Genomic DNA, 24,520 nt, shown 5'->3' on the forward strand with positions numbered 1-24,520 from the left:
GGCATGCTTTCCTTCATCGGACAGGGTGTTCAGTACAAGGGTTGGCAGGTCATGTTACAGTTGTATAAGACTTTGGTTCGGCCACATTTGGAATACTGCGTGCAGTTCTGGTCGCCACATTACCAAAAGGATGTAGATGCTTTGGAGAGGGTGCAGAGGAGGTTCACCAGGATGTTGCCTGGTATGGAGGGCACTAACTATGAAGAGAGGTTGAGTAGATTAGGATTATTTTCATTAGAAAGACGGAGGTTGAGGGGGGACCTGATTGAGGTGTACAAAATCATGAGAGGTATAGACAGGGTGGATAGCAAGAAGCTTTTTCCCAGAGTGGGGGATTCAATTACTAGGGGTCACGAGTTCAAAGTGAGAGGGGAAAAGTTTAGGGGGGATATGCCTGGAATGCGTTGCCAGCGGAGGTGGTAGACGCGGGCACGATAGCGTCTTTTAAGATGTATCTAGACAGATACATGAATGGGCAGGAAGCAAAGAGATACAGACCCTTAGAAAATAGGCGACATGTTTAGATAGAGGATCTGGATCGGCACAGGCTTGGAGGGCCGAAGGGCCTGTTCCTGTGCTGTAATTTTCTTTGTTCTTTGTTCTTTCTTAACACAGCAGATCACCATAATGAGCGAGACCCTTGCAGGAGTGTATGGGAGGGCCTCATCCGACTAGTCCAGGCAGCGGAATTCAATCTTAAGAAGCCAGATTGCCTGCTCAATGGTTGTCCTAGTGAGCAGCTGGCTTCGGCTATATTACCTCTGTGCCTCTGTCTTGGGCTGTCATAGAGGGGTGAATAGCTATCTCTTCAAGGGCTATCCCTTGTCGCCTAGGATCCATCCAAGTAGTTTGGTGGTTGGAATGAAGAGCTGCAGTACCCTGGACTGCCGAAGGATGAAGGAGTCATTGCAGCTGCCAGGAAAGCAAGTGCACACATGGAGGAAGCTCTTGTTGTGTTCACGGACCAGCTGAATGTTGATGAATCTTACTGGCTGATCATTGGGTGCCTTGATAGCCACATCGGTGCAATCGATGATGCCCTGCAACTGGGGGAATTCAGCAATGGCGGCAAAACTCAATGCCCTCTGTCCATGTGAGGCTTCATTTGTGTGAAATTAATGTATTGCCCAGCTGTGCAAATAGGGCATCAGTGACCTGTGAGATGCAGTGGTATGCTGCAATTTGCAACACGCTACCAAGGTCTGTAGTTGATCCTTGAAAGGAGCCAGAGGTGAAGAAGTTCAAGGCCACAGTGACTTTGCTGGCTGCTGGCTGCTGGCAGGGCATGGCGACCAGTGCTGCGAGATGGGAGGTCTTTGGCGACAAGGACACAGATGTCTGTGACTATCTGCCTGGAGAGACACAGTCTCCTGCAGCACTGGGTTTTGGTCATCTCCAGGTAGCTCCTTCTTCAGTAGTAGATCCCATGCGGAGGGTATGGCCTCTGTGTCCTCTTGCACCTTGTCCCTCTCCTCTGCCTGCCTGATGCCCAGAGCTCTGCAACATGGGGAATCCAGCGATGACAGCAAAACCCAATGCCCTCTGTCCATGTGAGGCCTCATCTGTGTGAAATTAATGTATTGCCCAGCCCTGCAAATAGGGCATCAGTGACCTGTGAGATGCAGTGGTGTGCTGCAATTTGTGAGATGGGTCACTCGTCAGCACCAGTGGGCCCAATATCTAAGAGTTGTGCCCCCACTGCCAGCTGAAGCCTCCTATTGCTCAGCTGCTTACCCAATTATACTTGGCTGCTTTGGCCCTGCTCTTCTGCCCCTGCATTGTCGGGAGGGTGACGCCCCCTGCACTGCCCGAGTGCTGACTGCCCACCCTTCCCGCCACCTGCAGAGCGCCAAGGTCATCTGTTCTCCAATGGCTGTGACCCTCTCTGCGACGTTGTAACTTTTATGACTCCAGGGTAATTCCTTGGGGCAACCATGACAGGCTCCCCAACTTGTTCTTGTCTCATTTCACCTTGTCTGCCCCAGACAGCGCATGCCGCCCCTACACCCCTGTGAAACTCTCAACTCCCCCCATTAAGAAGCTCTTCATGAGCTCCTCAAGTACCTTAGCTGCCTTTCATCGGGGATTGGGCAGGCTCGCTCTCCTGCCCTCCCCCTGTCCTGGTGAACATTACTGGTGCTGGGAATGGCATCACAAAACTAGCACACCGGCTGGAGCCAGTATTTTTCGGCCCCATCTGCCTCTGTTCTCGCCTCCAGTGGAGTGCCACGGCTCCTAATTCTAGAATCACCAGCCAGGGGAAACAACCTCACAGCATCTACCCTGCTAAGTGCTTTGGAAGAGGGAGGAGAGAGAGAAGGCCTCTCAACAGGAGGCCATATCCATCCAAGGTGGTCAGGAACAATTCTCCTACCTGAACCTCAGCAAGGAACAATATGTTAGACATCTGTACTTTAGGACGTCCTCACTAAAATCTGCCACCTGCTGCCTCCACTACTGCAATCTCAGAGCAGGGCAGTTACTGCATTGCCAGCAGCTATGAAGGTGACTATGGTGATGAAATTTTATGTGTCTGGCTCCTTCCAGGCTGGAGTTGGAGATATTTGTGATATCTCAGTTTGCAGCCACCATTGCCTGAAGCTGGTCATTGATACTCTCTATTCAAAGAGAGCTGATTACATTTCATTCTCTCTTGCCAGACACAAGCAAGCAGAGTGAGCATGCAACTTTGCTAGGATTGCAGACTTCTCCATGGTGCAGGTTGTTATTGACTGCATGCACGTTGCTTTGTGGGTGCCTCATTTCAACTCTGCTCTCGACCACAATATTCAAATAATGTGTGACCATCGGCAGTGAATCATGCAGGTCAATGTTCGGTATCCTGGCAGCAATCATGATGTCGTAATGCTGTGGCAGTCTGCTGTGCCGGCTGCATTTGAGCCACTATGACAAACCAAAGGATGGCTACTGGGCGACAAGGGCTATCTGCTGGCCACATGTCTGATGATTCTGGTGTGCAACCCATGTGCATGTGCATAGCATGCATACAATGAAAACTATGCTGCCACAAGAAATGTGATAGAGCAGACCAGTTCCCACTGCTTGGATCACTCTGGATCTGCTGCGTGCTGCACAACCTTTCATTTTTGAGGGGACAGCGATTACTATCATCTATAATGGTGAGCAGCTCAGGAGCAGGAGGATGAAGAGGAGGAGGAAGAAGTGGAAAGGAGGAGGTAACCTAGTCAGCCCCTTTCTGGCTGGATGGTCTATGAAGAACTCATCCCAGTGCAATACCAGTAACTGCAACCACAATTCCCAGTGCACCAACAGTCCTACATTTTACCTTCTCTGTCACTAACCATCACAGCATCCGCTTGGCCATGATGCAAAAATAAAAGCCACATCTTAATAAACATCTTAACCAAATTTTCTTATGTTAAAGTCAACCAACCACCCATAGCCTGTCCTGTATGGAAACTTGTTCTCAAAGTACATTCAATTTCATCGTCATTTCATGTTCCTCCATGCCTTTGCTCCCCACCCTACCTCTGCAACCCCTCCAGCCTCATCTCCTCTTTAGTTGTTCAATTCTGGCCTTCTGAGTGACCCTATCCTCACTCTAGTACTTCATTCTACTACTCGACTCACTCTTTGGAACTCCCTCCCTAAATCTCTTTGCCTCTATTTCTCTTTCCAACTTTTTAAGAACTTACTTAAAAATCAGCTTTTGAATTAAGCGCTCTCTTGATCCTCCCATCATAGTACATTGTGTGTTCCTTTCATTTATTTAGTTATGTTTTTCCTTCTGTATATCTCCTTCTGACATTTTCTATGCCAAAGATATTAAGTAAATTCAAATTTTTACTGTTGGATCATTACCAAAATTTGCAAGCCAGCAAACCACTTTTCTGTGTTTGTTGTTAAATCAGCAAATTGAAATTTCCTACACTCCCAAGAGAAATCTCATCAGTCACCTAGCTCCCATTTGTAGCCATGAATCCACAGAGTGTGGAAAATTTGAATCTGATTTGAATGCCTACATGAGCTATATTGATAATTTGCTGATGAAACTACCATTTTTTCCCTAATCTACCACAATGCAAAGAGCATATGTTCTCAATGGACTTTACTGGAGTGCATGTTGGCTTTCCAAACCGACTATCATTTTTTATGTTACAACCAACTACCAAACTACTCCACTACCAAACGCATCTTCCCCTCACTTCCCCTGTCAGCATTCCGAAGGGATTGTTCCCTCCGCGACACCCTGGTCCACTCCTCCATTACCCCCACCACCTCGTCCCTGTCCCGTGGCACCTTCCCCTGCAATCGCAGGAGGTGTAATACCTGCCCATTTACCTCCTCTCTCCTCACTGTCCCAGGCCCCAAACACTTCTTTCAGGTGAAGCAGTGATTTACTTGTACTTCTTTCAATGTAGTATACTGTATTCGCTGCTCACAATGTGGTCTCCTCTACATTGGGGAGACCAAGCGCAGACTGGGTGACCGCTTTGCGGAACACCTCCGCTCAATCCGCAAGCAGGACCCTGAGTTTCCGGTTGCTTGCCATTTCAACACTCCCCCCTGCTCTCATGCTCACATCTCTGTCCTGGGATTGCTGCAGTGTTCCAGTGAACATCAACACAAGCTCAAGGAACAGCATCTCATTTACCGATTAGGCACACTACAGCCTGCCGGACTGAACATTGAGTTCAATAAATTCAGAGCATGACAGCCCCCCATTTTACTTTCATTTTTAGTTATTTTTTCTTTTTTACATTTTTTACAACTTTTTTTTGCATTTATTTCATTTCATCTTAGTTTGTTCAGTTTGCTTACCCACTGTTTTTTTTCATGTTTGCACTTGCTGCTGTTCAATATTCAGTCCGTTAACACCTTATCTGTACTAATGTTTTGTCTTTCAACACAACATTAACATATTGTTTGCCTTTGCTCCATGACCTTTTGGTCAGCTATGTGGCCTTGTCCAATCTATACCTTCTCCTTTGTTATCTCTTGCCCAACCCCCACCTCACTTTCTTATAACCTGTGACATTTCTAATATTTGTCAGTTCCAAAGAAGGGTCACTGACCCGAAACGTTAACTCTGCTTCTCTTTCCACAGATGCTGCCAGACCTGCTGAGTGGTTCCAGCATTTCTTGTTTTTATTATCATTTTTTATGTGTTTGGGTTGTTTATTTTTTAATTGTGTGATGTGAAGCAACTGTGAATAAATTTGTTCCAGACTATTTGAAAGGGTGGACAGGAGGCTGTGTGTAGCCAAAGACTTACAATGCTTGACCCTATTGTTGCAAATTGGACATGGATGGTGCAGACTTTATACAATGGGGAGACTACAATGATATTAAGTAGTTAAAGATATAGGTGGAGTAAAAGTGAGAGAAGAAACAGCTGAAAATGAAAGACAGTGAGAGAAACCAGATGGAAAAAGCAAGAGGATGAAGGCAAGCTGGTTGAGAATAAATTGTGAGATAAAAATTACTGGCCGCACCCTTTTACATAAAACGAAAAGGATAAGTTTGAGTTCATGTTCAGTCTTATTGTAAAAGAGTGTGGAAATACTCTCAGTACTTTACTATCTATTATTGAAAATCTTTCATCTATGTGCAGTTCCTGACCACAAATCTGACTTGCTGTTGTCAGAATTTTGTCATACTCTTTAGACCTGATTTTAACTACTATGAGATTATAGTTCAGGTTAGATGCCCATTTTACATGCCGCCCGATTTTACTCTCTGTTGAAGTCAGGAACGAGGCTTCCACTGTAGGTGGGGAGGAGCATCATAAGTCTTTATAAATCTGGGGCCTATGATGCAATTTGGACTGATGTAACTCTGACCTGCAGAACATGTAAGTCTCACCTATCAGCAAGACTGCTAGGGGAACCCTGACAGGATTGGCTCTCTACTAATAGCTGCTAGATTTAAAGAAGGCACAACCTGAACCAACTCAGGTTAGATGCAGGTGCTGTAAATGTGAGCTTGCTGTTATGATATATTTTGTTGAATTGCTGTGCTTTACAACGAAAAACACTAATCATAGGTGCTGCTTTAGCTGCACTGTACCAGTTGGAGGAGGAGCAGGAGGATGAAAAGCAGCATCACGTGCAGCAGTAGAGGACTTCAAGAAAAGGAGGAGCTGCAGGAAGGCCTCATTGACTGAAAAGGCCTTACCCACCACAGAGAAAAAAAGGAAAATAGTCATCTTCCTGAACTAGTCTAAGGAGCAGAAGCTGAGATTGCCCAGGCATGTTTTTCATTGGTCTCTGCAGCCTCGTGAAAGATGACCTGCTGGACTAGGTATGGGCCATGCCATGCCAGTGGCAATACAAATAACTTCAGCCTTCAACCTATATACCTCTGCGTAACATCTCGAGACTATCTCAATCAGCCGTTCACAAGTGATCAGGTATGTCACAGACGCACTTATTTGCCATGGCCAACTGATACTTCTCTTTTGGGATGGATGAAAATATCTTTAGTGAGCAGCATATATTCATTTATTCAGTGAAGAGCATTTAGCTATGGCTTCATTTGGTGAGAACCAAACTACCAAGTCTTCAGTTAGGGAGAAACAGATGGCTAAATATTCATTGAATAAGCAAGCGGACATAGCTTCATTTAGTGAGAAGTATTTCACCACATCTTCATTCAAAGAGGATGGGGTGGCCATGTCTTCAATCAACAAAGAGCAAACTTCTTCAGTGAGGAGCAGCAAATCATGTGCTCAGTGAAGAATAAATGGTTATTTCTTCAGTTAACAAGGGACAGATAGCCATGTCTTCATTTAATAAGGAGCAGACTATCATGTCCTCATTCAGTGATGAGTAGAGGTTATGTCTTCAGCTAATGAGGAATAGAACATGACATCTTCGTTCAGCACGCCACAGAAAACCATATCTTTATTCATGAAAGAATAGATGCTGTATCATCTTTCAGTGGGGAAAGCTATCTGTACTATAAATTCAATGAAAAGCATTCAGTCATGTCTTCATTTATTGAGAAGCAGACCACATGTCTTCATTCAGTGAGGAGCAGACGTCAATATCTTCTTCAGTGAGCAGAAAAACTGGGTCTTCATTCAACAAGGAGTAGATGGTTGTATTGCCAATCAATGGAGGAACAGATGGCTGGTAAGTACTAGGTGGGTACCATAGAGGTGCCATGTCCCTGTCACATACGTTGGTACTGAAATACAGATGAAGACCCTATCAAAGCAGAGGAGAACCCAGGGTATACAGCATGGCTGTTCCAATGGAATAAGACTGATGTTGAAATGAAGATTATCTTTGCCTATGTAATAACAGTGGCTGCATTTCAAAAGCAAACCACATGATGGGCTGCAATTTTGCTAATCACAAGCAATTGATAAGGTCTACATAAATACAAGTTCTATTTTCCTTTCAACTTTTTTGCTAATGGCGACAGTGAAGATCAAAGATGCTTTACCATGAGTACTGATCTTTTGGATTTCCCAAGTCTGGATCGTCACACATTTCACTAGTGCTGGTAGGATGGGAGCAGAAAAATAGAACCTTGTATTTATATTTCACCATTAACTTCTCAGGATGTCCCAAGCTTTTAAAATCCAATTTATTATTTTGAAATAGTCTCTGTTGTAGTGAGCACAGATTTATGCACAACAAAATTGCACAAAAAGAAAATGAGTAAATGACTGGATCATTTGTTTTTGTGATAATAATTGTGATAATATAAGCCAAGCCATCAGGAGAGCTCTGTGCTCTTCTTTGAATAGGAACAGGTGAAGTTTTAAATCCATCTGAGCAGGCAGACAAGACTTTAGTTTCATACCCCATCTGAAAGATTGCACCTCTGGCCATGCAGCACTCCCAACACTAAAGCTGGAATCATATTGGAAGCAAATTTCTATCATAACTGGAAAGTGAATAACTTCTGAAATACACCAGTTGTTGGTTTTGTTTACAATCATTAACTTCTACCTTTTACACAGCTCCTTTACATGTTCATAATTAGCAACATAAAGTAAATTTTCACCCTGCAATGACTCCAGGAACAGTGTTAATGAAATGTATATGAAACTCCTTCCTTCTGTCTAGTTCCTGCATTCTTCTGATATACAGATGCTTATTTTTCTGTGCAATATCCAATTAACGTTACTGAGGCAATGCCAATATTGCCAAGGTAAAAATTTAATTTAAATTGATAATCATGAACCTTGAAGGAGTTTGTAAAAGGTCAGTATCAATGGTTTTATACACAAACAACAGACTGTGTGGGTAGTTCAGCAGCTTAGTATGAAAGAATTCACACAAACATGTTTGTTGCTTACGTATTTACTGCAGCAATCTAACAATAGGCTCTTGTTATTTGAGTTTTTGATACAACCCAGCATTGCCTGTCACTGGAATTTTTGTTTTGAAATAATCAAAAAGAGGATCAGTACAAAGAGAGCTGATTTACAAATCAGATTCCTTTATCAAGCAAGTTACGTCAGGTTGATACATTTATTACCACTCCACCCAGAACTCCAGAATGTTTATTTTTCCAAGCATTAATTATAAAATTTATATCAATATGTTTCTTTGAGTCACTGGCTACTGATGGCGTTAAAAAAATGATTCAGTTTCATGCAGTGCTGTCAACATCCAGGGTTTTGCAGTTTTGGAAAGCACAATTTCATGCAGCATTGCACATCAACAATAGTCAATGGCATTTAAAGCAGGAGAGGACTCCAGGGACTTGCCAAAAATTCCAATGTTAGCAGCTTTGGTAAGTTGTAAAAATTTTAGTATGAAACCATACACATAAACTGCTGTACCAATATGCAGTGTCACAATGTGGTAGAATGCAGTTTAATGCCCCAAATCCAGCTGTGTTCATTACAGTATCATTTGGGTAAACATACTAAATAGGTCTGAAATTGCAATAGGGTTCCACTGATCTCCCACCATAACTCTATCAATTCAACTGACAAAAACATGACAGACACAGAAACAGTATACAAAAACAAGAAATGCTGGAATCACTCAGCAGGTCTGGCAGCATCTGTGGAAAGAGAAGCAGAGTTAACGTTTCGGGTCAGTGACCCTTCTTCGGAACTGACAAATATTAGAAAAGTCACAGATTATAAACAAGTGAGGTGGGGGTTGGGCAAGAGATAACAAAGGAGAAGGTGCAGATTGGACCAGGCCACATAGCTGACCAAAAGGTCACGGAGCAAAGGCAAACAATATGTTAATGGTGTGTTGAAAGACAAAGCATTAGTACAGATTAGGTGTGAATATACTGAATATTGAACAGCAGCAAGTGCAAACCTGAAGAAAAACAACCTGAAAAAAACAGTGGGTAAGCAAACTGAACAAACTAAGATGAAATGAAATAAATGCAAAAAAAGATTGTAAAAAATGTAAAAAGGAATGTAAAACAAAAAGGGGGAAAAAATAACTAAAAATGACTAAAAATGAAAGTAAAGTGGGGGGCTGTCATGCTCTGAAATTATTGAACTCAATGTTCAGTCCGGCAGGCTGTAGTGTGCCTAATCGGTAGATGAGATGCTGTTCCTCGAGCTTGCGTTGATGTTCACTGGAACACTGCAGCAACCCCAGGACAGAGATGTGAGCATGAGAGCAGGAGGGAGTGTTGAAATGGCAAGCAACCGGAAGCTCAGGGTCCTGCTTGCGGACTGAGCGGAGATGTTCCGCAAAGCGGTCACCCAGTCTGCGCTTGGTCTCCCCAATGTAGAGGAGACCACACTGTGAGCAGCGAATACAGTATACTACATTGAAAGAAGTACAAGTAAATCGCTGCTTCACCTGAAAGGAGTGTTTGGGGCCTGGGATAGTGAGGAGAGAGGAGGTAAATGGGCAGGTATTACACCTCCTGCGATTGCAAGGGAAGGTGCCCTGGGACGGGGACGAGGTGGTGGGGGTAATGGAGGAGTGGACCAGGGTGTCGCGGAGGGAATGATCCCTTCGGAATGCTGACCGGGGAAGGGAGGGGAAGATGCGACTGGTAGTGGCATCACGCTGGAGGTGGCGAAAATGGCGGAGGATGATCCTTTGGATATGGAGGCTGGTGGGATGAAAAGTGAGGACAAGGGGAACCCTGTCACGGTTCTGGGAGGGAGGGGAAGGGGTGAGGGTAGAGGTGCGGGGAATGGGTTGGACACGGTTGAGGGCCCTGTCAACCACAGTGGGGGGAAATCCTCGGTTGAGGAAAAAGGAGGTCATATCAGAAGCACCGTCATGGAAGGTAGCATCATCAGAGCAGATGTGTCGGAGACGGAGAAACTGGGAGAATGGAATGGAGTCCTTACAGGAGGGAGGGTGTGAAGAAGTGTAGTCGAGGTAGCTGTGGGAGTCAGTGGGCTTATAATGGATATTGGTAGACAACCTATCCCCAGAGATGGAGACAGAGAAGTCGAGGAAGGGAAGGGAAGTGTCAGAGATGGACCATGTAAAGGTGAGAGAAGGGTGGAAATTGGAAGCAAAGTTGATAAAGTTTTCTAGTTCGGGGCGGGAGCAGGAAACGGCACCGATACAGTCATCAATGTACCGGAAAAAGAGTTGGGGGAGGGGGCCTGAGTAGGACTGGAACAAAGAATGCTCGACATATCCCACAAAAAGACAGGCATAACTAGGACCCATGCGGGTACCCATAGCGACACCTTTTACTTGAAGGAAATGCATGGAGTTGAAGGAGTATAACCAGGTTTCTGTGGCTCAGTTGCTGGCACTCTTGCTTCTGAGTTACAAGGGTCTGGGTTCAAGTCCTACTAGAGGACAAAAAAGAAAACAAGGCTGATGCTCTGTTAAATGAGATGTCAAACTGAGACCCCATCTGCCTATAATAAAATAAAAACAAGAAATGCTGGAATCACTCAGCAGGTCTGGCAGCATCTGTGGAAAGAGAAGCAGAGTTAACGTTTCGGATCAGTGACCCTTCTTCGGAACTGACAAATATTAGAAAAGTCACAGATTATAAGCAATTGAGGTGGGGGTGGGGCAAGAGATAACAAAGGAGAAGGTGTAGATTGGACCAGGCCACATAGCTGACCAAAAGGTCACGGAGCAAACGCAAACAATATGTTAATGGTGTGTTGAAAGACAAAGCATTAGTACAGATTAGGTGTAAATACACTGAATATTGAACAGCAGCAAGTGCAAACCTGAAAAAACCCATCTGCCTACTTGGGTGGATATAAATCACCCTGTGGCACTAACTTAAAGAAGAACAGGCGAGTTATTTCTAGTGTTCCAGCCAATATTAATCAATATCACAAAAGAGATTATCTGGCCATTAATGCATTGTTGACTGTGGGAGCTTGCTGCATGCAAATTGGCTGCCATGTTTCCCACATTACAACAGTGACTACACTTCAAAGTACTTCATTGGCTGTAAAGTGCTTTGAGATGTCTGGTAGTTGTGAAATGTCCATATTAATGCAAGCCTTTTTTTCTCTTTTGTTTGTAAAACCTTTGTCTACCCATACAAGATAAATTACAGGCAAGGGCTAGGGCCAGGGGAGGGGAATCATAGAATGGTTACGGCACAGAAGGATGCCATTTGGCCCATCATGTCCATGCTGGCTCTCTGCAAGAGCAACTCACCTAGTCCCACTTCCCTGCCTTTTCCCTATAGCCCGGCAAATTATTTCTCTTCAGATAATTATCCAGTTCTTATTTGAAGGCCTCGATTGAATTTACTTCCACTACACTCTCAAGTAGTGCATTCCAGATCCTAACCATTCGCTGTGTAGAAAGGTTTTTCCTCATGTTGCTTCTTACGCCAATCACCTTAGATCAGTGTTCTCTGGTTCTGGATCCTTTGGCCAATGGGAACAGTTTCTCCCTATCTTCTCTGCCCAGACCCCTCATAATTTTGAAGACCTCGATCCAATCTTCTCTTCTCCAAGGAGAACAGACACAGTGGCACCAACCTATCCACGTAAAGTTCCTCATCCCTGGAATCATTCTCATGAATCTTTTCTGCACCCTCTCTAATGCCTTAACATCCTTCAGAAAGTGTCCAGAACTGGACACAATACTCCATTTTATCAGGTTTATCATAACTTCCTTGCTTTTGTACTTTATGTCCCTATTTATAAAGCCCAAGTTGCCATATGCTTTCTTAACCACTTTCTCAACCTGCCCAGCAACCTTCAATATTTTGTGCATATATACTCCCAGATCCTTCTGCTCCTGAATCCCCTTTAGAATTGTATATTTTAATTTATATTGCCTCTCCTCATTCTTCCTCCCAAAATAAATCACTTCAGACTTTTCTGCATTAAATTTCATCTGCCACTTGCTGCCCATTCTACCAGCTTGTCTATGTCCTTTTGAAGTTTATCACTATTCTCCTCACAGTTCACAATACTTCCAGGTTTTGTGTCATCCACAAATTTTGAAATTTTGCCGTGTACACGCAAGTCTATGTCATTAACATAGATCAATAAAAACAGGGGTCCCAACACCAACCCCTGGGGAACCCCACTACATACCTTCCTCCAGTCCAAAAAGCAACTATTTGCCACTACTCCCTGTTTCCAGTCACTCAGTCAATTTTGTATCCATGCTACTACTGTCCCATTTATTCCATAGACTCTAACTTTGCTGACAAGCATGTTATGCGCCATTTTATCAAATGCCTTTTGGAAGTTCATTACCCTCATTAACCCTTTCTGTTACCTCATCAAGAGCTCAAGCACGTTAATTAAGCACGAGCTAGCTTTCCTTAAATAATCCACATTTGTCCAAATGACTATTTTAATTTTGTCCCAAATTATCGTTTCTAAAATCTTTCTCACCACTGAAGTTAAACTGACTGCCCTGTAGTTGCTGGGCTTGTCCTTACAATCTTTTTTGAACAAGGCTGTAACATTTGCAATTCTCTAGTCCTCTGCCACCACACCTGTATCTAAAGAGGATTGGAAGATTATGACTAGTGCCTCCGCAATTTCCACCCTTACTTCCTTCAGTATCCTTGGATGCATCTCATCCAGTCCTGGTGACTTATCAACTTTAAGACCAGAATTTTACGCCCCGCCCCCAAAAGAGCAGGGAGGTAGCGGTGGGGGGGGGCATAAAATGGAGTGGGAGGCTTGGGGGGCCCTTCCCGGCACGCTTCCGCCTCCACCGCCAATTTATGCTGGGCGGCGGCAGTGAGAAACAGCCTGCCCTCCCCAGGCCTATCAAGGCCCTTAAGTGGCCAATTGATGACCACTTAAGGGCCTCTGTCTGCTGCCAAGGGGATTTTAACGTTGGCTGATGGGCCGCTGAGGCCTCAGAAAAGCGGCTTGACCGGGCACCCTGTACTCCACAAAGCCCCAAATGTCCCCAAAGCTCAACACGCAACCCCCGCCCCACTATCTGACCTCCCTTTCCTCACTGGGGCCTGACTGATTTCCCCCAGTGAGGCCCCAAAAGCTAACCTCTTTTCCGTGCTCGCCATCATCTTCATCATGAAGCTGGGTTGCAGTCCCAGCAGTGGCCACCGTTTCCAGTGGCACTGCTGGGACTAAGAGCTGCCGCCCCACCGACTGGCCAGCAGCTCCATTAGGTAGGACTTCCTGCCTCAATGAGGTAAAAGTCCCGTCCAAGACCAATTAAGGACCCGGGGACCGTAAAATCCAGTCTGGATCCCCAGGCCCGGCGGAGGCGGGATTGCCACCGACTTTTCGGCTGGTGGATGGATTCCACTCCCCCAACCTCCCCGCTGCGAACTGTAAATCCAGCCCTAAGTGTACCCAGCCTATCTAACACCTCCTCTTTAACAATTTATAGCTCACCCAGTGTCTCAGCTACCTCCTGTTTCACCATGACTTTGGCAGCATCTTCCTTCTTGGTAAAGACAGATGCAAAGGGCTGAATTTTACCAGCTTCAAGGATGGCAGCGTGCACACGTGGGATTTACTCCACAGAGTCACTGCAACATTAAACGTGGCGGCTCATTTACATGTCCAGGGCCCACTGCCCCCCCCCTCAATGACGTGGGAGGGGGCAGGCGGTCCATCCCTGGCAAGGGCGCCGTGCCAACCACCATTTTTAAAGGGCTTTCAGCCCTACAATGTAATTTAAATTTTTTAAATTACATGAGTGTTAAAAATTAAATAGTTATCCCAGCCTCTCCCACCTACCCCAATTACCATCAAATTTATTACTTGCCCTGTCCTCCCCAAAAAAACCTACCTTATGCTCCCGACCTTCACCCCCTAAAAGGTAATAAACTATGAACTTTACCCCTTCCTACTATCCACTAGACCAATCGAAAACATTTAACCCTGCTCCCACCCACCCCCCACCCCCCCGCCCTGAAAACCTACCTGCTCCCCCCTCCCAACCAATGTTCTGCCTCAGAAATCCGAAGGCAAGGGAGTGCAGGCTGCCGCCATCAATATGGCACTGGGACCAGTGGTGGGAGCGGGTAAATATTTAATTCATTAGTTTAAATATATTAACATATTCAAATTGTAATGCCACCTCCAGGTGGCAGGGAAGCTGCCACAAGGCCTCACAGCCACTAGCAATATGGGCGGGGCCTTCCCGGCATTGAGGCCTGTGGTGGGCCTCTCCAGGAGCCATTTTCTGGGTCCCGCAGAACAACCCCGACGCCGGGGTGGGGGGGTCGGTAAAATTCAGTCCAAAATATTAACTTCGTACCTCAGCCGTGCCCTCTGCCTCCATGCGTAAATCCCCTTCTTGGTCCTTAATCTGTCCCACTCCTCCTTTTACCACCTTTTTACTATTTATGTTCCTTTAGAAGACTTTTAGATTCCCTTTTATGTTAGCTGCTAGTCTCTTCTCATACTCTCTCTTTGCTTCTCTTATTTATTCTTTCACTTCCCATCTGGACCTTTTATATTCAGCCTGATTCTCAAATGTATTATCCACCTGACATCTACCATATGTACCCTTTTTCTGCTTCATCTTATTCTCTATCTCTTTTGTCATCCAGGGAGCACTGGATCTGTTTGCCTTACCTTTCCCTCTTGTGGGAATGTACCTTGACTATGCCTGAGCTATCTCCTCTTTAAAAGCAGCCCACTGATTCCAATTTACTTGGGCCAGATCCATTCTCACCCCACTGAAATTGTCCCTCCCCCAATTAATTATCTTTCCTCTGGATTGCTCCTTGTCCTTTTCCAAAACTAAGCTTATGATGCTATGGTCACTGTCCCCGACATGTTCCCCTACTGAAACATGATTCACTTGGCCCACCTCATTCTTCAGAACTAGATCCAGAAATGTCTCCTTCCTCGTTGGACTGGAAATATACTGATGTAGAAAATTCTCCTGAACACACTCTAGAAACCCTTCACTCATCCTACCCTTTAGACTATTATCCCAGTCTATATTAGGATAATTAAAATCCCCCATTATAACTACTCTATAATTCTTACACCTCTGTAATTTCCTTGTAAATTTGTTCCTCTATATCCTTCCCACTAGTTGGCGGCCTATCGAATACACCCAGCAATGTCATGGTACCTCTACTGTTTCTTAGCTCTAATCAAATAGATTCTGTCCTTGACCCCTTTAGAACATCCTCTCTCACTCCAGCACTGTAATGTTCCCCTTAATCAATACAGCCAACTATCCTCCTTTCCTTCCATCCCTATCTTCCCTGAACACCTTTCATCCAGGAATATTTAGTATCCAGTCCTGCTCTTATTTGAGCTAGGTCTCCGTTATTGCTGCAACATCACATTTTCATGTGGCTATCTGTGCCTGCAGCACACCAACCTTATTTACCACACTCCTTGCATTCATATACATGCACAGTAAACGTAATTTAGATCTTATTACATTCCCTCTTACACTGACACCAACTAATGCCTTACTATTTCCTACTTCAGTGCTATCTCTCTCCCAATTCTCTGTGCACCTTGGTTTTCCTCTATAAATTTACCTCCTGGTTCCCACACCCCTGCCAAGTTAGTTTAAACCCTCCCCAATAGTACTAGCAAATTGCTCCACAAGAACATTGGTCCTGGCTCTGCTCAGGTACAACTCGTCAGGCCTGTACAGGTCCCATCTCTCCCAGAACCGATTCCAATGTCTCAGGAATCTGATGTCCTATGTTCGACACCGTCTCTCCAGCTATGCATTCATCTGCTTTATCCTCCTATTCCAAACTCACTTGCACGTGGTACTGGGAGTAATCCCGAGATTACTACCTTTGAAGTCCTGCTTGCTAGTTTCTTTCCTAGTTTCATAAATTCTGCATGCAGGACCTCATCCCTCTTTCTCCCTATGTCATTGGTACCAATATGGACCACGACTGCTGGCTGCTCACCAACCACACCATCACCCCAGCGTGCTCTGCAGTTGCTCTGTAACGTCCTTGACCCTGGCACCAAGGGAGGCAGCACAACATCCTGGATTCCCATCTGCAGCTGCAGAAATGCTTGTCTGTTCCCCTAACTATAGAATACCCTATCGCAATTGTTTTTCCAATCTTCCTCCTGCCCACCTGAGCGAGCCATGGTGCCGTGATCTAAACCCTGGCTGCACACCCCGGAGGAACCATCATTCTCACCAGTATTCAGAATGGAATACTAGTTGGTGAGTGAGTTGCACTCAGTGGGCTCCTGCACTATCTGCCTGGTCCTTCTTGACTGTCTGGCGGTCATCCATGCCATCCCTGCCTGCACACTCAAGCTGCGGAGTGACCACATCTATAAACATGTTAGTCACAAAACTCTCAGCCTCGCAGATGCACTGCAGAGCTTGAACTGCAGCAGCTGATGACACTACCTGCACATGTAGTTGTCCAGGACACAAAAAGTATCTTAGAGTTCCCACATGATGCAGTTATGCGCACTCCACTGGTCTGAGCTGCCCTGCCATGCCTCTAAGGTGAGGTGAGAGTGACTGCCCTTGACATCAAGGCAGCATTTGACCGAGTATGGCATCAAGGAGCCCTAGCAAAACTGGAGTCAATGGGAATCAGGGGGAAAACTCTCTATTGGTTAGAGTCATACCTAGCGCAAAGGAAGATGGCTGTGGTTGTTGGAGGTCAATCATCTGAGCTCCAGGACATCACTGCAGGAGTTCCTCAGGGTAGTATCTGAGGCCCAACCATCTTCAGCTGCTTCATCAATGACCTTCCTTCAATCATAAGGTCAGAAGTGGGGATGTTCGCTGATAATTGCACAATGTTCAGCACCATTTGCGACTCCTCAAATACTGAAGCAGTCCGTGTAGAAATGCAGCAAGACTTGGACAATATACAGGCTTGGGCTGATAAGTGGCAAGTAACATTTGCCCCACACAAGTGCCAAGCAATGACCATCTCCAACAAGAGAGAATCTAACCATCTCCCCTTGGCATGACCATCGCTGAATCCCCCACTATTAACATCCTAGGGGCTACCATTGACCAGAAACTGAACTGGAGTCATATAGGTGTTTAGAAGGGGAAAACCATTTTTCACAGGGGTAACAAATAAAATTGTAAAATGTTTGAACTTGTTATATTAGTGGTCACATTGGATAATGTAATAATGTGTCTGCTTGATATGATAGCACTGTGAAAGATTAGCAACAAAAGTCGATAATACAAGGACCAAAAGCTGTCTGGTGAAATCATGAGCCACCAAATGATCCGCAGTTTCTGAACATAATTCATACCACTAGTAGAAGAAAAATGAATGAACTTGCATTTCAAAGCACATTATCACACCATCGGGATGTTTTAAAGTGGTTTATAACCAATAAATTATAGAATCATAGAATGATTACAGCACAGAGGAGACCATTCAGCCCATCATCTCAGTGCTGGCTCTCTGCAAGAGCAACTCATCTAGTCCCACTCCCCCAGTTTTTCCCAATTACTTTTGAAGTGTAATTGCTATTGTAATGTAGGCAAACAGAGCAGTTGTTTTTGCAAGATCCCAAATAAATAATTGAATGAATGATGAGATAATTGGCCAGAACAATGGAGAACTCTCTACTTTTCTTCAGATAGTGCTCTGGGTATTTTGCATTCACTTGATTAAACAGCAAACTTGGTTTAAAATTTTATCTAAAAGACAACACCTCTGGCAATGCAGAATTCTCTCAGTACTGTACTGGAGAATCAACCTGAAGCATATACCCAGATCGATAGAGGAGCATGAACCCACATTTTCTGACTCAGAGGTAAGAATATTTGAAATTAAGTCAAGCAAGCACTAATAGTTGCTTATATATGATGTCTGGTGAAGTGCTTCATGTCTGTCTTCACAGAGAAAAATACTAACAACCTCCCAGAAACAATGGAGAATCAAGGGACTAGTGTAAACAAGGTACTGGAATATATTAATATTAGTTTTTTAAAAAGTACTGGAGAAATTAATGTGGCTTAAAGTAGATAAATCCCCTGGACCTGATGATCTACATCCCAGAGTTTTGAAAGAGGTGGCTATAGAGATAGCAGATGCATTGGTGGTCATCTTTCAAAATTCTATAAACTTTGGAATGGTTCCTGCAGATTGGAAGGTAGCAAATGTAACCCCACTATTTAAGAAAGGAGGGAGAGAGAAAACAGAGAACTACAGACCTGTTAGTCTAACATCAGTTGTGCGAAAATGCTAGAATCTATCATAAATCTATCACAAAACCAGGTGGAAATGTGAGTTGTGCAGAGGATGCAAAGACGCTTCAAGGGGCTTTGGAGAGGCTAAGCGAGTGGGAAAAAATTTGGCAGATGGAATACAATATGGAGAAATGTGAGGTTATCCACTTTGGCAGGAAAAACAGAAATACAGAGTATTTCGTAAATGGTGAGAAGCTGGGACGTGTTGAACTTCAAAGGGACTCAGGTGTCCTAGATCATGAGTCACTGAAATCTAACATCCATTACAGCAAGCAATTAAGGCGGCAAATGATATGTTGGCCTTTATTACAAGGGGATTTGAGTATAGGAGTAAAGGTGTTTTGCTGCAAATATATAGAGCCTTAGTGAGACCACACCTGGAGTATTGTGTGCAGTTTTGGTCTCCTTATCTAAGGAAAGATATACTTGCCATAGAGGTTCACGAAACTAATTCCTGGGATGGAGGGATTGTCCTATGAGGAAAGATTACATAGACTGGGCCTCTATTCCAGAAGTTTAGAAGAATGAGAGGTGATCTCATCCAAACATACAAAATTCTTACAGGGCTTGACAGGGTAGATGCAGGAAGGATGTTTCCCCTGGCTGGGGTGGGGTGGGGGTGAGGGGGGGGGGCGCTCTAGAACCAGGGAACACAGTCTCAGATGAAGGGGAAGGCCATTTAGGACTGAGATGAGGAGGAATTTCTTCACTCAGAGGATGGTAAATCTTTGGAATTTTCTGCACCAGAGGGCTGTGGACGCCCAGTCGGTGAGTATGTTCAAGACTGAGACCGATAGATTCCTACATATTAAAAACATCAAGGGATATGGAGATAGTGCACGAAAGTGGTGTTGAAGTAAATATCAGCCATGATCTCATTGAATGACACTGCAGGCTCGAATGGCTGAATGGCCTACCCCTGCTCCTATTTCTTATGTTATGATTGCACCGTTGATTCCTAAAATGTGTCTCATGCAGTTGGTGGTAACCCCAATGTAAAACTACTAGACTTGTTAAGACCTAGTAGAATAAAATGAGTCTGCATTAACACCAACAATAAAACAATATGTTGTAATGCAGACTAACATGGTAACATAGCAGCCATCTCAGCAGGAGAAGATCCTCAGATCTTACCTATTCACAGCAATACCTTGGGGTCCCTCCTAGATTTTCTAATTTGATTTTCTAGTTCTTAATTTGAAATATGACTCCTTGTCCTTAAATTATCTACACAGCAGAAAATCTTATTTGGTTCCAGTTTGTCCAAACCTTTCTTAAATGCAACCACTTTCATTATTTCTTTTCACAGTCTTCTCTTTTCTACAGTAGTTAATCTTTCTTCATATGTCATTCCTTTGAGTTTTAGGTTCACCCCCATGTAGCCTTTCTCTGCACCCCTCAAATAGTTGAATATCTTTTTTTGAAATGGGGAGGCAAAAACTGTACAAAGTATTCCAGATGTGGTCTTACCATGACCGAATATAGTTTTAAGATTACCTCTCCAGATTTATATGTGTACCCCCTTGCTACACATTCCAACATTTTGTTTGCTTTTGTTTGCACAACCTTTCTGCAGCTACCGATTTGCTCAGCCACACCCTAGTCCCCATTAAAATCGTTACTCTCCCTCATCTTGGATGTTCCCCTGGTACCGCCCTCATCATCGCTCCCTTAAGTCCAAGTGGCACAGACTTGAACAGATATGGTGGAAAACTGGTTAGCCATGCACTCCCGGACCTGGCAGGACCACATAAAGCACTACAGGGTCATGCTCTCATATGTCAAAATTGCTTGCTATTCCAGGATCACCCTGGAATGCAAAGCTAACAACTGGATTCTTTTCTCCACTGAAAATTGTCTTCTTAACTCTTCTCCCCTGGTCTCTCCACTCTCACATCCAACAAGAGCGAGGAGTTTGCGATCTCTTTGTAATGAGGGTTGAGGCCATCCAATCAGCTGCCTCTGTTGCTTCCCTCCCTTCCCCTAGCCCACCAAGCCAAACTTCCTCTAAGGTTGCCCCTTGCATTTGCCCCGAACTTGCATCTTTCTCCTATTTCTCTCCCATCTCCCCTCATGTCTTCTCCAAGATCATCTTGTCTATGAAACTACCTCCTGCTCCCTAGACTCTATTCACACTAAATTGCTGACTAGCCAGCTTCCCCTCCTGGTCCCTATGTTAGCAGATATTGTTAATAGTTCTCTCTCCTCAGGTACTGTCTCTCTCTCCTTCAAATCTGCCATCATCACCCCTCTTCTCAAAAAAGCAGCCCTTTAACCCACTGCCCATGTAAACTACCACTTTATCTCCAACCTCCCTTCCCTCTCCAAAGTCCTTGATTGTGTAGTCACCTCCCAAATCTGTGCCCATCCTTCCTGGAAGTCCATGTTTGAATCCCTCCAATCAATTTTTGCAACGCTGCCTCAGTACCAAAATGGCTCTAATCAAAATCACAAATGACATCCTATGTTATCAATGACAAAGGTAAACTTTCCCTCCTCATCCTTCTCGAGCTTCCTGCAGCCTTTAATACAGTTGAAAATATCATCTTAGTCCAACGCCTCTCTGCCATCGTGCAGCTAGATGAGACTGCATTGGCCTGGTTCCATTCTCATCTAATAGCCAGAGAATCACCTTTAATATCTGGCTTCCCTTTTTGCTTCCACATTGTGACCTCTGGTGTCCCTCAAGGATCCATCCCTGGCCCCCTCCCATTTCTCATCTACGTGCTGCCCCTCGGTGAAATCATCTGAAAACATGGCTTCTGTTTCCACATGTACACTAATGACACCCAGTTCCTGCTAACCACCACCTGTCTCGACCCCTCCACTGTCTCTAATTTGTCGCATTGCTTATCCAACATCCAGTATATATCCAGAGCAGAAATTTCCTCCATTTAAGTATCGGGAAGACCAAAGTCATTCTTCAGTCTCCACCACAAACTGCATTCCCTAACCACAAGCTCCATCCTTCTCCTTGGCAACTGTTTGAGGCTGAACCAGACTGCTCACAATCTAGGTGCCATCTTTGAACCTGAGATGAGCTTCCGACCTGATATCTGTGCCATCACTAAGACTGTTCATTTCGACCTCCGTAATATTAGCTGACTCCACCTCTGCCTCAGCTCAGCTGCTGCTGAAACATTCATCCATGACTTCGTTATCTCTAAACTTACTTATTCTAAAACACTCCTGGCCAGTCTTCCACATTCTACCCTCCTTAAACTTGACGTCATCTAAAACTCTGCTGCATTAACTCACACCAATTCATTGCCCCTCCATTGGCTCTTAGTTCAGCAACATCTCAATTTTAAAATTCCGATCCTTGTTTTCAAAGCTTGCCATAGCCACAGCCATGTCTACAATCTCCTTCAGTTCTATAACCCTTCTTCTATGCCGTAAATTTTCTATGTTTCTTTGTACCTATCTCTGCACTCCTCCAATTTTGGCCTCTAGCGTATTCCTGATTTTAATTGCCCCACCAATGGCATTCAAGCCTTCAACTCTCTGGGCCTTAAACTCTGAAATTCTCTCCCTAAATCTCTTTGCCTCTCTTCCTCTCTTTCCTCCTTTAAGGCACTCCTTAAAATCTTGCTGACCGAACTTTTGGTCATCTACCCTAATATCTCCTTATGTGGCTCAGTGTCAAATTTTATTTGATAAGGCTCCTGTGTAGTGCCATGGGACATCTAATTATGTTAATGGAGCTATATAAATATAAGTTGTTGCTGTTGTTGTTGCTTTTCTCACAGCCTGGCAACATTGTGCTGATGGTTTTAGTGCCCTGTCAAAAGGAAACCGCAAGATCTCTCTCTCACTCTGACACCTCAATTACACTTCCATTTTATAAATAGCCCACAGCAATTTTCTGTCTGCTGAATCTAATAACCTTAAATATACCTGCATTAAATTGCATCTGCAATTTCTCTGCCCATTAGTTGAGCTGGCCAAAATCCTCTTGAATTTGTATACATTAATATTTGTCAATTGCCGTTGCTCCTAATTTATCATCGACAAATTTGGACACTTTGGACTGATTCTTGTGGCACTCCTCACTGATAGTTGCCAGCCAATCAGATTCTTGCCCATTGAATAGCATGTCATTATCTGCCAACCAATAACTTGCTAATTCATTATAATACATTCCCATCTGTCTAATGGTATTATATTATAATTATATTACATGGCACTATATTTAACACTGTGTAGTAGCTTATTATGTGGACCAGTGCAAATGTCTTCTTGAAGAACAGATAAAAGGTATTAGAGTCAGGAACCTTTTCTACCCTAAGCTTCAATAGCCAATTCTAGCATTTCTCTCAATGTGTTACTTTTGTGAATACTGTTGGACAATAACAGTAAAGTACTTCAGCAATTTTTCTGTCTTCAGATACCCGTTACCCATTGTCATTTTTAGGGGTATTACAGACAGGTGAGAGATGATAAGGATGGTTCCCCCTTTTTACCTTTCGATTGACCGATGACTTAGTGATTTTTTCCAAAAAAGTGTTTTTTTAACCCCTAAGTGCTTTAATTGTCAAGAACAGACAAATGTCATGTTTTCTCGTAAGTTTAAAAGAAAGATAAATCTGTATTATACAACACCCGAAATATACATAACAACACCCACTCTCACACTCATACAGATACACACACACACACTGAAGAAAAGATGGAGATTATGAAGATAACGGACTGAATTTTACACTGCACCAGCTGGTCGGATGGTGGTGTGAGGGTGGCGTAAAAATGAGCGGGAGGCTCTGGGAGGCCTCCCGCCCCGCTTCCGCCTCAGGTCAACTTTACGGCGGTTGGGTGGGGGTGGGGGGGAGAAGGGCCCACACGCCTGAGGCCGATCACAGCCACATAAGGGCCCTCACCCGCCTCCATGGGTATTTTACCCATGGCAAGTGGGTGTGCTGGGGACGTGAAAGGCTGCCCAGCGACAGCTGCTCGCCTTTCCGTGCGCCGGGGGGGGGCCATGGCAGTCGGGCACAGGATGCCCAATTGAGGGCTGCCCCCGCCTCCCAACCCACACTCGTGACCCAAGCGCCGCCCCCTCCCCCGAAACGACTACCCTAACCTCACCAGGGAAGGACCGCTCTCCCTGGTGAGGCATGCCCAACTTACCTTCCCTCCTGGCCCGATGTCATTGGCTGGGCTGCAGTCCCAGCAGTGGCCACCGCTCCCGGTGGCGCTGCCGGGACTAAGAGCTGCTGGCCCACTGATTGGCCGACAGCTCACTGAGGCGGGACCACTTCCCTCAAGCAGGTGGAAGTCCCACCTCGGGAGAATTAAAGTCCGGGGTCCTGTAAAATGTGGGTCGGAACCCCGGGCTACGCGGAAGCGGGTTCACCACCGACTTTTACGTCGGTGGCGCATTCTCGTCCATCTAAGGTAAAATCCAGCCCAACATGTCTGATGATTTGTAAAGAGTTCTCTGTTAAACTTTCTTTACCCCGGGATGAAGACATGAAAATGATACAGGCCTGTAATCTTTTCCCTTGTTCACTGAAGAAAGACTTGAGAGGTTCAGGAAGATGGGTGCATTGTTGCAGACTGCTCGTTATATTCCAGTTAAAAGGTCAATGGTGAAGACCTGGCATGATTTCTCAGGTAGGGACTTCAAGGCCAACTCCAGTCTCTGCCTACATGTTGTTCAAAACTGGTAATCTTAGGCAGTGTCCCTTTCTCTTTGACAGCAAAGATGGATCTGCTACGTCTGCCCAAAATATACTTTTATTAAAATTCCTTATCTGAAACCTAGTTTCTGTCATGTGACCATCGTTTCTCTTCCCATTGTCCTCATAAATGGTTTCAGATGGTGAGGTTATTGTTAGACAATGGAGTCTGGGTGTAATTCATTCTCATCTGACCTTGATAAAGTAAGGGTTTTCACACCCATTCTTTGGAATTTGAGTTTGGAGTCAGAAGTCTGTGACAGTGTTGTTAAGCCAAGCAGTTGGAGAGAAACAGCC

General features: G+C 44.6%; 1 protein-coding gene across 1 annotated transcript in view; it reads right to left on the minus strand.

Moving 5' to 3' along the window:
* Window positions 1-24,229, minus strand: part of ptgis (prostaglandin I2 (prostacyclin) synthase) — a 161,285-nt gene extending 137,056 nt beyond the window's left edge. Inside the window, exon 1 of the mRNA XM_068048271.1 lies at window positions 24,032-24,229. The gene's annotated coding sequence lies outside the window, so the exon portion shown is untranslated. The remainder of the gene's footprint in view (window positions 1-24,031) is intronic.
* Between the last annotated feature and the right edge of the window lie 291 nt (window positions 24,230-24,520).

This window comes from Heterodontus francisci, chromosome 16 (genome assembly GCF_036365525.1).
Source record: "Heterodontus francisci isolate sHetFra1 chromosome 16, sHetFra1.hap1, whole genome shotgun sequence".
Lineage (NCBI taxonomy): Eukaryota > Metazoa > Chordata > Chondrichthyes > Heterodontiformes > Heterodontidae > Heterodontus > Heterodontus francisci.